This window comes from Galleria mellonella, unplaced genomic scaffold (assembly GCF_026898425.1).
Source record: "Galleria mellonella isolate WM207_F2 unplaced genomic scaffold, CSIRO_AGI_GalMel_v1 utg537, whole genome shotgun sequence".
Lineage (NCBI taxonomy): Eukaryota > Metazoa > Arthropoda > Insecta > Lepidoptera > Pyralidae > Galleria > Galleria mellonella.
The window spans coordinates 660,732-674,802 of NW_026442112.1; positions in this window are offsets into that span (position 1 = coordinate 660,732).

Sequence of the window (14,071 nt, forward strand, 5' to 3'; positions counted from 1 at the left end):
GGAAGTTTTATTTGTATACCAAATTTCATGACGATTGGTTGTACTAATATGACGTCAAAAGTTATTAATTCGCTTTTATATTTATATATATATATATATATATACTCGTAAGAACTATTCCAAGAAATTTTGCAGAGAATTTTTTTTTTTATTGTACTAGTATAATAAATTTATTTTAAGACTATTAAATCGAAATAAAAAAGATTTATTATTTAACGTTACAATGTAATGTTGTTATAGACGGATGGATGAATGGATAAAGTCGAACCATAAGGGTTCCTTATATAAATGCAAAAGTTTATGAGAATAATGAATGTTTATAATTATTTCATTCAAAAACTTTTAAACGGATTTAAATAGAATATGGTATATGGATAGATTCTATCCTAACTTTGACCATAAGATATATTGTATATTAGTTTCTAAGAGTCAGATATTAACGCGATCATTTAGGTAAACTATAATAATTTACCTGAGTTGTTGGAGACGTTTCGACCAGGTTACACCGGCCGAAGCCACGAGTAGATTGATGTAGCACTATTATGCCTTCGTTTCCGAGGCAGAAGTTTATTCTTCTACCCACTCATTGTCCCAAATTACACAAATTGTGTCCCTACACTAAGAATTTCTGAACACAATACTGACAGTGTCTTTATCCCACGCATTTAAATTATGATAGTTTACCTAAATGATCGCGTCATTCTCTCTTGTCTCTTTTAAACTATAAACCATGCAAGCGAAAGTCTAATAGTTAACATTATATAATGATTACCGCACGTGAAGCCGCTGGATATGGCCAGTAATATATGTAATCGAGAACCGACTAGGGCCTAATAACATCACGAACCCCAACGCAAGGTAAAGATTTGGCTGAAATTGAACGGTTATCCGATATATTCGTTTATGGTGCTTCATTTTTAGGTAAATTTTATAAAACGAAAGTATTTTATTCTCAGGGAATAATACTAAAATGACCATTAGTATGATATCAATGAATGAAGATTCAATAATAATGAAGAATTCTCTTTTTATGAGAAACTAGTACCCAGGCACTCATAAAAATATAATTCTTATGGCCTTGCCAGATTGGGTATTTTTCGCAATTTTGGATAAAATAAAAAAAAATCTGTTTGCGAAATGAAGAAATGAATTTTTGGAGAGAAATGTGCTTATAAACTATACAGTGATGTATAGATATAAGGAAATATATAAAAAAATGTAGTTAAATAAGTACATAGTAACAGAAGTTAAGCAAGGGAAGAGTTTTTTTTTTTCGTCACTCATTTTGTGATTATATGGAAAACCGTAGCGAAAATTGTGATTGGGACAACACAATTTCGTGATAGGATATAAGTGAACGAAATCGTATCGATTTAAAAAAATAAAATAAATTATATTTAGTTGAAAATGAAAAATAGCTTCTGACAGTCCTTCAAGACTACGAATACTATTTCTATTCTGAGCAAATGACCTGAAATAAACTTTCATTTAGTTTTTCCTTTTCCTGCATGGAAGTACAGCGTTTTGTTATTTTAGTCTCCTCTTACAAACTTGAGTGAAATTTTTGATAATTTGTAATATTTTTACTTTGTCTTCACATTGAGTCACTTTTACTATAAAAAAGTTTCCCGTTTACAACCGACTTCAAAACAGGTAGTTTTTAATTCGGTTGTAGTTTTTTCTATGTCTGTGACCTTAGGACTCTGTCATTTATGATTTGGAAAATTCACTTTTTATTTGAAAGGATATTATTTCAGATTTATACTTTAGAAATTTTATTAAAATCGGTTCAGTAGTAGTTTTTAAATTTTATTAATTTAATTTAATAATTTATATCTGGTACAAACCAATATTGTTAATATTTTGTGGGCCCTGGTCGCCTTGATTAAAGAATTTATTTATTATTTATTTATTTTAATTCAAAAGAACTAGTTTTGCTACGATTGATATTTGAGTTTCATTTTTGTGGAACAAAATCTTAAATCATTAAAAAAGTTATTAATATTACATATCATATACATAAAAATAAGCTTATTTGTTTGTTTGTTACCTTGTAGTGCTTTATCAACTTAATCAATGACTATATGAGTTATAAGCTTATACTTCTTATACTTCTTATACTACTTATACTTTTTATTCTGGACAATGAATTTATCCCGGTTACGCGGATGAAGCCACGGCTAAAATCAGTAATGTATTAATCAATTAAGACTTAAGCCCGGGTTGCGCAGTACCGTATGTTTTACGACACAATATTACATGGTAATATATGAACACATCAAGATTTCACATATTGATCGATTTATAGTACACATTAATGTGTGAATATCTTACGATCTAAAGTAATTTCGGCAAACATATTTTACGACTGACGTTTACACTCTAGAGAAACATTACCAACGGCACAGAACAGGCGTCGATATACGTAGGAAAGGCAAGGGCACTGGGTCTAATCGCTCTGTCTTAAATCCGAGTCAAGCATTTATAGGAATAGGTATCTAAGAACGTATAGGTACTTATATAAACCTATATCTTAACAAAAAATAAATACAATAGATAAGATATAATTTTTATTAAAGTAGGTGCATGCATTTAATTTTAAACGGCTTTGAAGAGTTACTTTTTGTTACGTTTCCACCGCAAAATTCGGAATGCAATTTTGGCAAGTTTGCTTTTTTAAACAATTTAAATTTTACAAAATATAAATTTGTATAAATAGAAATTTGCAGATATAGATTCCTCGCAGATTCGTAAGTTTGAATTGCGCTGTGTAAATATTCTTGAGTCTGCGAACTGAAACTGCCTGAATATGCCGACCGTGTGGTCGGCTCGGGGCATAGGACATGCATTTCATTCTATGCATTAAAATTTGCAATAGTTATTATTTAATAATAATAAAATGTTAATACATTTTTATCTACATATGACATATATACTTATATTCCACAAAAATAAATAAATAAATCCAATAACAATTAAGAACCTTCTTTTTTAAAAGACATTTGAATAAAACCTTCTAATGTACATGGGTAAGCGCATAACATCAAGGTTGTAATGTCTGTCTAAACATTTTTAATTACGCAAAACGTGTATTTTGGAATTATGCTATAATTTCGCTATGTACCTACCGACAGTAGGTACATAGCGAAGGAAACATTCCAATTCAGACTACAAAGGCTATCTCGTGGTCCATAAATGCCAAAAATATTACAGAGGCCCACATTAATTTCAAATATGGTGTAGGCGTTCTGGGACATTGCTGTTAAAATTCATCATTTAAACTACATGTACCCGTCAAAATTATACATACACCTATATTGTAAAATACGGATTCCAGAAAATATATAAAAAAAATCATTCATGATTACACCAAATTCAATATATTTTGCTTAAGTCATGTAAGGTGCAATATAGTGCCTGTCACACGCACCACGCCATATGAAAAAGAGCCTAATCCGAGAAATGGTGTTGGTTCGCCATCTGTCCTGTCACATTTTTACTAACTTTACGCATTTTCACCCTGTTCTAAGGGGATTTTCATAGAACTCCTTATTTCGTAAATCAACGAGTCTTTTGTTTTCACTTGTAAAGATTTATGTAGGCGGAAAATATCTATTTGAAAAGCTGAACGTCGAATAATCTAACTAAAGTTGACCTAAGACTAATATCTGCTGATCTATCTTTACGGCAAGTTTTTTACGAGACGGTCAAAGAGAATTGACTCTATGCTATTATAAGTTATAATTGTTTTAAATACGAAAAAATATAAGTGTCCAGCAATTCTCATTATTGTCGTGTTGGGAGATTAGACAAGGATTACTGAGAGTTCTTGTATTTTATTTTAGTTTTTGTTTTGTTGTTGTTCTACATTATGCCGTTTATTATTATTATATTATTATACTAGCCGTTAATTATCCACTGCTGAATATATGCCTCCCCCTGTTGGGAAGTTTTGCCAGTGATTGCCACGCTTAGCAAGTGGGAGGGCAACCGTGGTTAAGTTTTTGTGATGTTTAAATACAGACGCCAATCTCTCGACCATTAAGTTCCTTTAGTCGCCTATTACAATACTTACGGGAAAGGAAGTAGTAGCCCATTCTATGCCAGGACCACTACTACATTAGTTTAGTTTTAAATATTTTTCGAGCAAATGTGAGAAACACAACAAATAATTGAGAATCTCACAATTTTTTTTTACATTTTATTTTTGTTTTTATTTTAAACATCTGTTTAGTTTTTAAGGTTTTGTATCAAAAAATACAAAGGAATCCTTATGGTGCGACTTTTTCCCTCCGTCGCTCTATCTCATCTAGCTCGTTATTGCTATATCTCCACAACTACTATCAGCTTTAAATTTTACATTTTTTTACACATTTTTTCCCCACACTTTTTGCAACAGAAATAAGAGACACTTCTTTTTTTTGCTAGCTCTTGCCAAAAGAACTACTGTAAATTACAAAATAAACTTTCTAGTGCAAGTGGGATATACGAAAGGGCTTTATTTCGATATTTTTAAATTTATATTTATTTATTTTATGTTTCTAACTTATAATTGAAAACGAGATAAAAAAGTCATTTCCCCCTTATCATCGAAGTTTGTGAAACGAAAAATCTAAAATAATTTCAATTTATAACATAATAAGTGAATATTACAGGAAAAATTAAACGATGTTCCTAATTACCAGTTATTGAGATTTATATAAAAAAAAAAAAACTTCAAAAATGAAATTAATTACGCCCTAAATACGGAATTCTTAGTTGAAATAAAAATAATTAAATGTCTATTTCAAATAAAAAATATAATAATTTCTATAGATTTCTGGTGTTATATTTAATCAATACATGAGATTGGTGTAATTTAGATTGCGATATAATGTTATTAAGGGGGAATCTAAATATCTCAGCACTATAAGAATTTTTTCTTATAGTGCTGAGATATCTTTATAAGATTGACTTTTTTTATGTACGAGTATAAGTAACTGTGACCTTTTAACATGTTCATCTGAAGTAAAATGGTTTTACACTTATTTTTCTTGGCGTTTCGATGTATTTCTGAAGCAACGACGTGTATACAACATAAATTGAAATATTTTTTTTTTATTTAAAGAATACAAAAACCTTTTTAAAGTCTATACGGAACCATGAGTTCAATTCACGCTTGCTCGTTTTTTTATTAATACCTATTATTCATTTATTCATTCTTTTTTAAGACCTGCGCTCTCGTTGGTAAGTTCTTGTCACTCAGTACGATTTTTTATGAATCACTTAATTCTTGAAGCATAGACGACATATTTATTTGACATAAATTTAGATACTAAAATATGATAATGAGTATTTATTTTGTAAGCAATATTATTACTATACATGCAGTAATTATTCCTTACTAACAAAAAAATTATTTATTTATTTATTTACAAATAAGCACTTTATTTATTAGACATTATTTTGCAGTATATTAAGATCGATCTAAAAGGATATACTTATAGATTGCTTTCACAGAAATTTAATCAAAATCGGTTTAGTTGTTTAGTTTTTAAACCAATATAACTAGTTTTGCCACCATAGAAGTAGTTTTTTAACATAATATTAATTATATAACACAATTTGATTTATTATTTTATTTTTTTAATACCTGGCATTGACCATAAAGTTTGTGAGTTTGACTCTCCAGTGACAGAAAACACCATTAATAAAACAAATCCATTTTTGTGAGTAAGTAAAAAATTTAAATCGACACACAAAAATATCTGTCGGACTCACAAATTTGTCAATGTATTTATTTATTTATTAAACTTTAATGCATCTAGACAGTGTAATGATATTTTTTTGTTTAAAAATAAACTAATTTCTAAATAAATGAGATAAAAAGTATTTTCTCATTCATAATAAATACAAGTTTGTGTAGGCACCTGGTTATTTCAGAAAATCCAGCCGCACTGGAAGTTTGTTACACTCAATAACCATCTGAATATAAAGTGGGTCATAAGAATTGATTGAAAAAACTTCCATCGTCGCACCAGCTCCTGTAATAGACATAAGATGTTATGAATCGACATTTTGTATCCTTTTTATACACAATGAAATGGAGCTGTACAATATGGAAAAACATTTTGAACCTACTTGGAGCGATGGTCAAATTGTATCGCTATAAACTCAGAATGAGGATCGTTTTACAAGATATAATTTGCGGAAAATTTATTTATTAATTCAATCATCCATTCATCCGTCCATCGGTCCGTCTGTCTATCCATCCACCCATTTATTTATTTATTTATAAAAGGCACATACTACATTTATAACACATTAAAAAAACTCTATACAAAATTAAATTTGATACAAACTTATATAAGGTGAGCACATTTATAGTTTAACTAATGTACTTTAACTATCAACTATAACTAAAATAAATGCAGATACCGAATAAATGTGCATTACATAAGAAAAATAAATTGAAGCAAAAAAGAAGAAAAGAAAAAAGCATAATCTAGCAAAAATATTCAGATATTCGTTACTCTTGCCAAATCACACGTACATGTTTAGTTGTTAGTTAAGTAGTTAATGACAACAAGCTTATTGATGCTCGTTAACTACAACAGACGTACTACCTATTTATTAAAGCTAGCATAATCTGCCTTTGTGAGTTTTCTCATCATTAGATCTAATGAATCGTAGGAAATATCAATATCAATGCTCTAGTTAGCAATTATTAGTTAAAATTTTCCACTCTTATCCCCCAGGGATAGGATAGGAGAGCGTTAGACATGTGGAACTGGCCAAAATTACAAAATAATACAGCTTAACACCATTATTTTCAGAAATAACAACACATGAGTCATCATAGTGTATGCAGTTATATTATGTATGTACCGGAGTTAGACAAATATATATATTGATGTGATGTTTTAAGAAGAACAATACTGCTGCCGAGAAACTTAAAAACAATGAATAAAAAAAAAAAAATAGGTAACAGAACAAGACCATTATGTTTCCAAATTAGTGACAAGAAAAAAAAAACAACAAAGGGATATACAATTTCGATGATCCATTCTATGCGGGACCATACGACATAATAAAATAAATAGATTATGCACCTAGACCCAAACTAACTATTGCTTCTACAAGCAATGAAGCTGGTTATAGTGGTCAGAAAAGTATATCGTATATAGTACTCATTTTGGCAAATCTTAGGACTTACCGGGAAAATCTGAGATTAATCAATATACGGGCTTTTACTATAACATGTATAAATAATATTATGTAAATGTGATTCCTCGTCAAAATAAGAAAGTAGGTATACAAACATACGTCGTCAAACACTGCATTCATTCTATTGAAAGGAGCTTACACGGGTCAAGTGATGCTCATAAAGACCGACGGCTTAAAGATACGAAAGATGTCTGTTTTAAAAAATTTTCTGATATCTATAGTTGTGAGTGCATTAATTTGAATTTCGTTTTTCATAAAAGCAAAAAAAATCAGACACTAGAGCAGAGAATAACACAGGCATTTTAAATTACGTAAAACAGTTTTTATCGTTCAGAATTACAATTATTAAATTTATTTATGCGATAAAATAAAAATTATAATGGGAATATTTTTACGAACTTTTAAATATGATAGTAGCCAATTTCACACACAGTACAAACAGAGATATTCATGAATATAAATTTCCGTATTATGCGTACGAGACTCAAACCCGCAACCATCGGAAAACAATGCAGGGTATACAGAGATTAAAACATACCAACAATACAGGAACAATAAAAAATACATTTACATAAAATTAGATCTGATACATAAAAGACGCGCACAACATTCGAAATTTAACTGATCTATTTTAACTACTAATAATAATCAAAATAAAAAGTAGACATTAATAAATATGCATTTTCAAATATATATCAATAGATTATTTCTTGTAATTGTTTATATTTATAATAAGTTTACTATTGGAGGAAACAATAAAGAGTATCTATCTATCTATCTATGCATTAATAATAAAAAAAATTACTTGGAGTAAAAAGAAAAAAGCATATTATAATAAGAATAGTTAGTATTTCATTACTCTTGCTAAATCCCATCAATACGTATATAATATAATGTATTTTAATTAGCTTTTATGAAAATTATGACATTTAGTACACAATACATTATAGTAGTATATATCCGACCATATAATATACGATTATGTTTAGAAATGAAGCATTGAATTGAATAATCCTGTCTTAATGAAACGGAATATGTTAAAGCCAATTGCAATATACTCGTAGGATTACTGAAAATCGCCAAAATAGCGCGATAATATTAATATTTACGGAACTCGTGGCCTACTTTGGTTCAATCTCGTCTTATAAAAGTTAAAAGGTCGTGAGTTCAAATCTAACTGACATCAAAAACTTTGTATGCTAATTTCAAATTTGTAAATACTGTAAATTTGTAAATTCAAATTAATCTGACGAATATTATGCGGTGACGCGACTAACGGAGATATAAATGTTTTACGGGTTACGGTTTAAGACATTATTTCTCTAAATAGAAAGAGATTTTTAAAAAGGAATATTTTTTTCTTGAAGATTATGATGTGGTATCGATTCGATAATACTACTGCTGGAAGTTGATTCCAAAAAGTGGTTGTGCGTGTATTAGAAAGACAATTTATTATTTATAATATTTAAATATATATATATATATATATATATATATATATATATATATATATATATATATATTACATTTTAACACAAGATGTTTAAGAAAATTAATATACTTTAAAATAAATATATAACACGTGCATGACTTTTATATTAAATTGGACAAAAGAATTAGGCAAATATTGCGGTCAATATAGGTACTTTCTCTCCGCTTCCAGTTCATGCTTACTAACTATAATTGACGAACGAAAGATTTATAAGGTCAAAATCGAGGTCAAGGTCTATAACGAATCTTTCTACATCATTTAACGCACCGTTTGTCCGTCCTGTCGCATATTGAGCCATGTCACGCTCGCTTCCAAGCACCGGAACAGAAACACGAATAGAACAAAAGTACCTACCGCACACAACTTTTGTTCAAAGTATCCTTCGGACTCATAAGTATACAACAAAACAGCTGTGAGGTTTTTTATTCGACTTTAAAAAGTCGACAGTATTTTTTATGTTATGTTATTCTATAGCGTCATTAATTTTAAGAATATTATCAAGATTTGACAAAAATCATCAGGTTTGTTAATTGAATCTCAATAACACATAGTTATAATTATATTCTATAATTATATTCTTCATACAGACAAAAAGTCTTCATTTATAGCAAAACAAGTTATTTTGATTTAAAGATTAACCTACTGATTAATTTTGACAATATTTCTATAGGACCAGTCTATAAGTACATTTTTTAAGATAAATAAGATTTTTTCAAATCGGTTAACAACTAACCGAGTTATGAGGTAGCAATTATTAAAAAAATATACGAATAAGAACCTCCTTCTTTTTGAAGTCAGTTGAAAATAATCATTAAAGTCAATTCGGACTTGGTGCTGATTTCGTCCAAAAATACACATAAGAAATACAGCGAAATTTATAACTTCCTCCTTTTTAGCGTTTAATAAAAATCTTAATCTACATGATCGAATCTTAACAGAGTTTTTTTAGTAAAAATACATTAATTTCACATCATTAATAGCAACATGTCGATAGGGTCGTTAATTGAAAATTTGGGTCGATCTTTGATCTAAAACGGTCACGGTATGTGAGCAGAAATGCTCATAAACGATTCGGGACTAGTACAGCCCAAAGATGGTATCCGAAGAATGCGTCTTATATTTCGATATTTGTTACAAGATTACAGTATATAAGAAAACTGTTTCTTCTTAAACCTTCAAAAAAGAAGAGATTCCCCATTCGAATTTTTTTTTTATGTCATTGGAAATAACAAGTTGACGGCGCTCCTGTAAGATGATGGTAACTGTCACTTCTAGACCTGAACATTTCATGCACGGCCTTTACTGAGAACTGTTGTGTTATGTCTCTGTAGGTAACCTGTAATTTTCCTACTATATACGGCTGTGTTTCGGTTGTATTCTACCTCTGACATAACAGCGTTTACTTCAATATGTTAAACAGAGGTTCCGAAACAATCCGCTAGAGGTGTAGCTGAGTTTTTAGTGCAAATGCCGTAAAATCTAACATAATGATAACATAAATCTTTGTTAAACTCACACTAGAGACTCTGATCGCTTTTTCAATTATTCCTTAACCTCCGCTTACACTTTTGTTGAACTCATACTAATTTTATTAGTATCGAAATCTCAGTCTATCAGTCTTTTAAACGACTTATAAAACGACGAGATTCTCAATACGTTTGTATTTTAAGTGGCAATTTTACGTTATTACGTCGCCATTTTTAAACAGGTTTTCGAGAACAATTTTTGCAATTTATAAGATTTATTCCCGTGTAAGGTATATTAAATTTGTGACGAGTGAAACCACCGTTTTCCTTTACGGAAAAAGTGCTGTTTGTAAATACATGATTTCGCGTTTCGAATTCAAATACTGTTAATCTAATATATATATCCTATATTTCGTCGTTTATTGGTACATCTTGTCATGATTGAATTATTGTTTTACTAGCTTTTATCAGCGACTTCGTCTGATTGACCGAGATATATTAAATATATATAGGTATATGTACTTATGTTTTAATTAATTGGCATTAAAAGTAGTCTATATCCTTTTCCATTTCCTATAGTATGTTGATACTAAACTTTATAGAGATTAGTTAAACCGTTAAGGCGCTAACAAACAAACTTATTTTAACATTGATAATATTAGTAAGATATGCAGAGCAAAATAATTCAGTTATTACAAAATCATTATGAGATGAATAACAAAAGTAATTGATGACTGCAAATGGAATGGTCAAAATTGGCCCAAAAATATTAATTAATATAAACAAGTTGAAAACCTGCTGCTCTTGAATGGCACTTAAAATAGCTCGATATCCCGTGGAAGTTAATTAAATGATTTGCATTTACGCAACATAAAAGATATAAAAAAGCCTTACCGAAAATTATTTAAATTTTTTACGGGAAACTAAATGTTATTAAACCATCTGAAGTTGCGTGCTGCGAATAATTGAAGATCAACTCTTTTGTTTCAAATAAAATCAACTTTTACTTTTTGTTAACCTTTCCATGAATTTATTTAATGTTATACAATAAATTGCTGTGCTACAAAGACACAGAAGCCGGATTAAGACAATATTATCGATGTAGGGTCAAATTGTAATTAACTTCTTCCTTACGAATCAATAGCAAAACAAGAAATTAAACTTTTTAATCTACAGCTTGATTGCTTGGATCACTTTTTATGTAGCATTCATAATTTGTGAAGCAAAGAGGTCGTAAAGCAGGTTAGCAGTTAACACAATAAATAGTTCGTAGTTTGTATTCCACTGTAGATACTGTCCAATAATGGTACCTGCTAAAATCTCCTGCTGTACATATTGTTCTTACAGCTGTTAAATGAATTCAGCTACGAAATACAAAAAAAAACAATTAAGTTATGTGTTTGAAATACGAAAAACAGTAATTTAACAAAAAAAAAAATATAATTTGTTTTTTAAATTTAAATCATAAAATACAGTCAGGTATTAAAGAATGTAAATAGTATAGTCTAAGCCAGCTCTGCCTATTAATCAATAAAATTTCCTTTCGTGGACATAATAATTTGCTTACGAAAGCTATCGAGCGCTGTTCTCTACAGAACGCATCAATTAACAAGATCATTAAAGAAATACATTTATGGTAAAATGTATTTTGAAGCCATAAGTATTTGAAATATTAACTACAAAGCAACTAGGGGTTAGGTATTTGAAATATGAAAATTACATATTTAGGAAGTAGTTTAAATACGAATACCAAATATGTATTTATATTTCAGTACGTATTTTAATTAAAAGTAATTCAAATACTGCCCAGTGCTGATTATCTAGCGCTATATATTAGATATTTTGTAAAGGAATCATAATTAAATGTATAAATTTACATGGAATTAAATAATATCTTAACTTATCCTACTACTATATTATATTAATCTGAGGTGTGTAGGTCCCGGCATAGAATAGGTCACCCCTTTCTTTCCCGTAGGTGTCGTAAGAGGCGACTAAGGGAGCTTATAATGGAGTGATAGGCAACTGCGTCCCTCTCAAAACATCACCAAAAATCAAACTGACAACCCGCCTCCCAAACGTGGCAGTTACTGGCAAAACTCTCCTTATGGGGGAAGCTATATTCAGGAGTGGATAGTTGACGGTTGATATAACAAATATTATCTTAAAACCCGCTACTGAAGTTTTGCTGAGTGAATGATACATAATAGTAGCTCAACCCTTTATCTACTCCTTAGACGTTAAAATGTCATATAATTATGAAAGAATGATAAGACAGAAAACTATCAATAAAAAACAAATTAATATATTATTGAACAATAACATAATGATAAAATCCATAACATTTGACCACTTAAAATTTACATATAAAATACGAGTAAAAATAAACTGTGTGGTCTACTTTGTTTCAGTGGATATGTTAAGAGATCAGGGGGCTTGTCAAAGTGAGTACAAATTGACTTGTTTTGTCTATACTTTTAGGACTTTACATTTAAATTTTGTTTTTAAAATTCACAAACTTTTCTGCAATTGCCCTATTGTCTGGCAGGGATTGTTATATATCCACATCTGTCGTGAATTATAATGAATTCGTTAAAACTCCGGAATTACCAATACCTCCATAATGTTAGCAAACTACATACATATGTTACTGGATCATGTAACATTTTTTTATTTTTTCTTTATTATATAAATGTCGTTTAGGTGCTTTATATAACAAATATATTGTTTATTCAAGAATGTTGCTTTATTCAAAGGAACATCGCAGCTGTCACACATAAGAGTACTGTGTTATTAGATAATGCATGAATTTGTTTACTAGTTCCTATTATTTCATTAACATTCCATTAGTGTATATAAGTGTAACCTCATAGATTATTCTAGCTTTATTATTATATCGCCGTTAGAATGGTTAAATTTATTTAGCACTATTTATTGCGCAAAATGAGTGATAATAGGTAGTAGTAAATATCTAAAATCATAAAACAATAATTTTTATCACAACTGTATCAACACATGTTTTATCTGTATTATTATATTTTATTTATTTGAATTAATGATCAAAGAAAATATGTTACAAAAGGCGAACTTGATGCTAGTACTTAAATAATATAAAGAGGAAAGATTTGATTTTTTGTATATTTGTTTATAACTCAAAAATACTTAATCGATTTTAAAAATTCTTTTACCTTATAGATCATTACTTATCATCGAATAACATAGATTATATCATCTTTCTATATACCCGTGTGAAACCGGGACTGATTGCTAGTATCAATATAAAACTCATTAATTTAGAGTCTCGCTACGCTAATAGTGCTGTCATTGGTCTGACCAATCGCAAGCTTTTCAATAGTAAACAAAAAAAAACAACAATTTTCAGGGGATTTGAGTGGAGTTCGACCTGATACCCTATCAGGTATATTGCTGGCAATGGGGTTGTTAGACCCTATTACTAATAATAGCTTTTTCCCAAAATGGTCCTTAACCGTAATACTGTTGGGTTCAGGGCACAGTTCAGAAGATGAGACATCGTTTGGTGTGTGACTTTGCAGTTTACATTGTGGATCGATATTATGGGATAGCTTATTGTTTTATTTTTTATTGATCACATTACAAAAAATAGTACAAAATTTATGCTATTTAATGCTATATAATTATAATCAGTTACATACGTATCCATATTGACTAATACATATGATATATATATATATATATATATATATATATATATATATATATATATATATATATATATATATATATATATATATATATATATATATATATATAATTATATATTACATAAATGGAAAACTATACTGGCGAGAGCAAATATATATATATATATATATATATATATATATATATATATATATATATATATATATATATATATGTGTGTGTG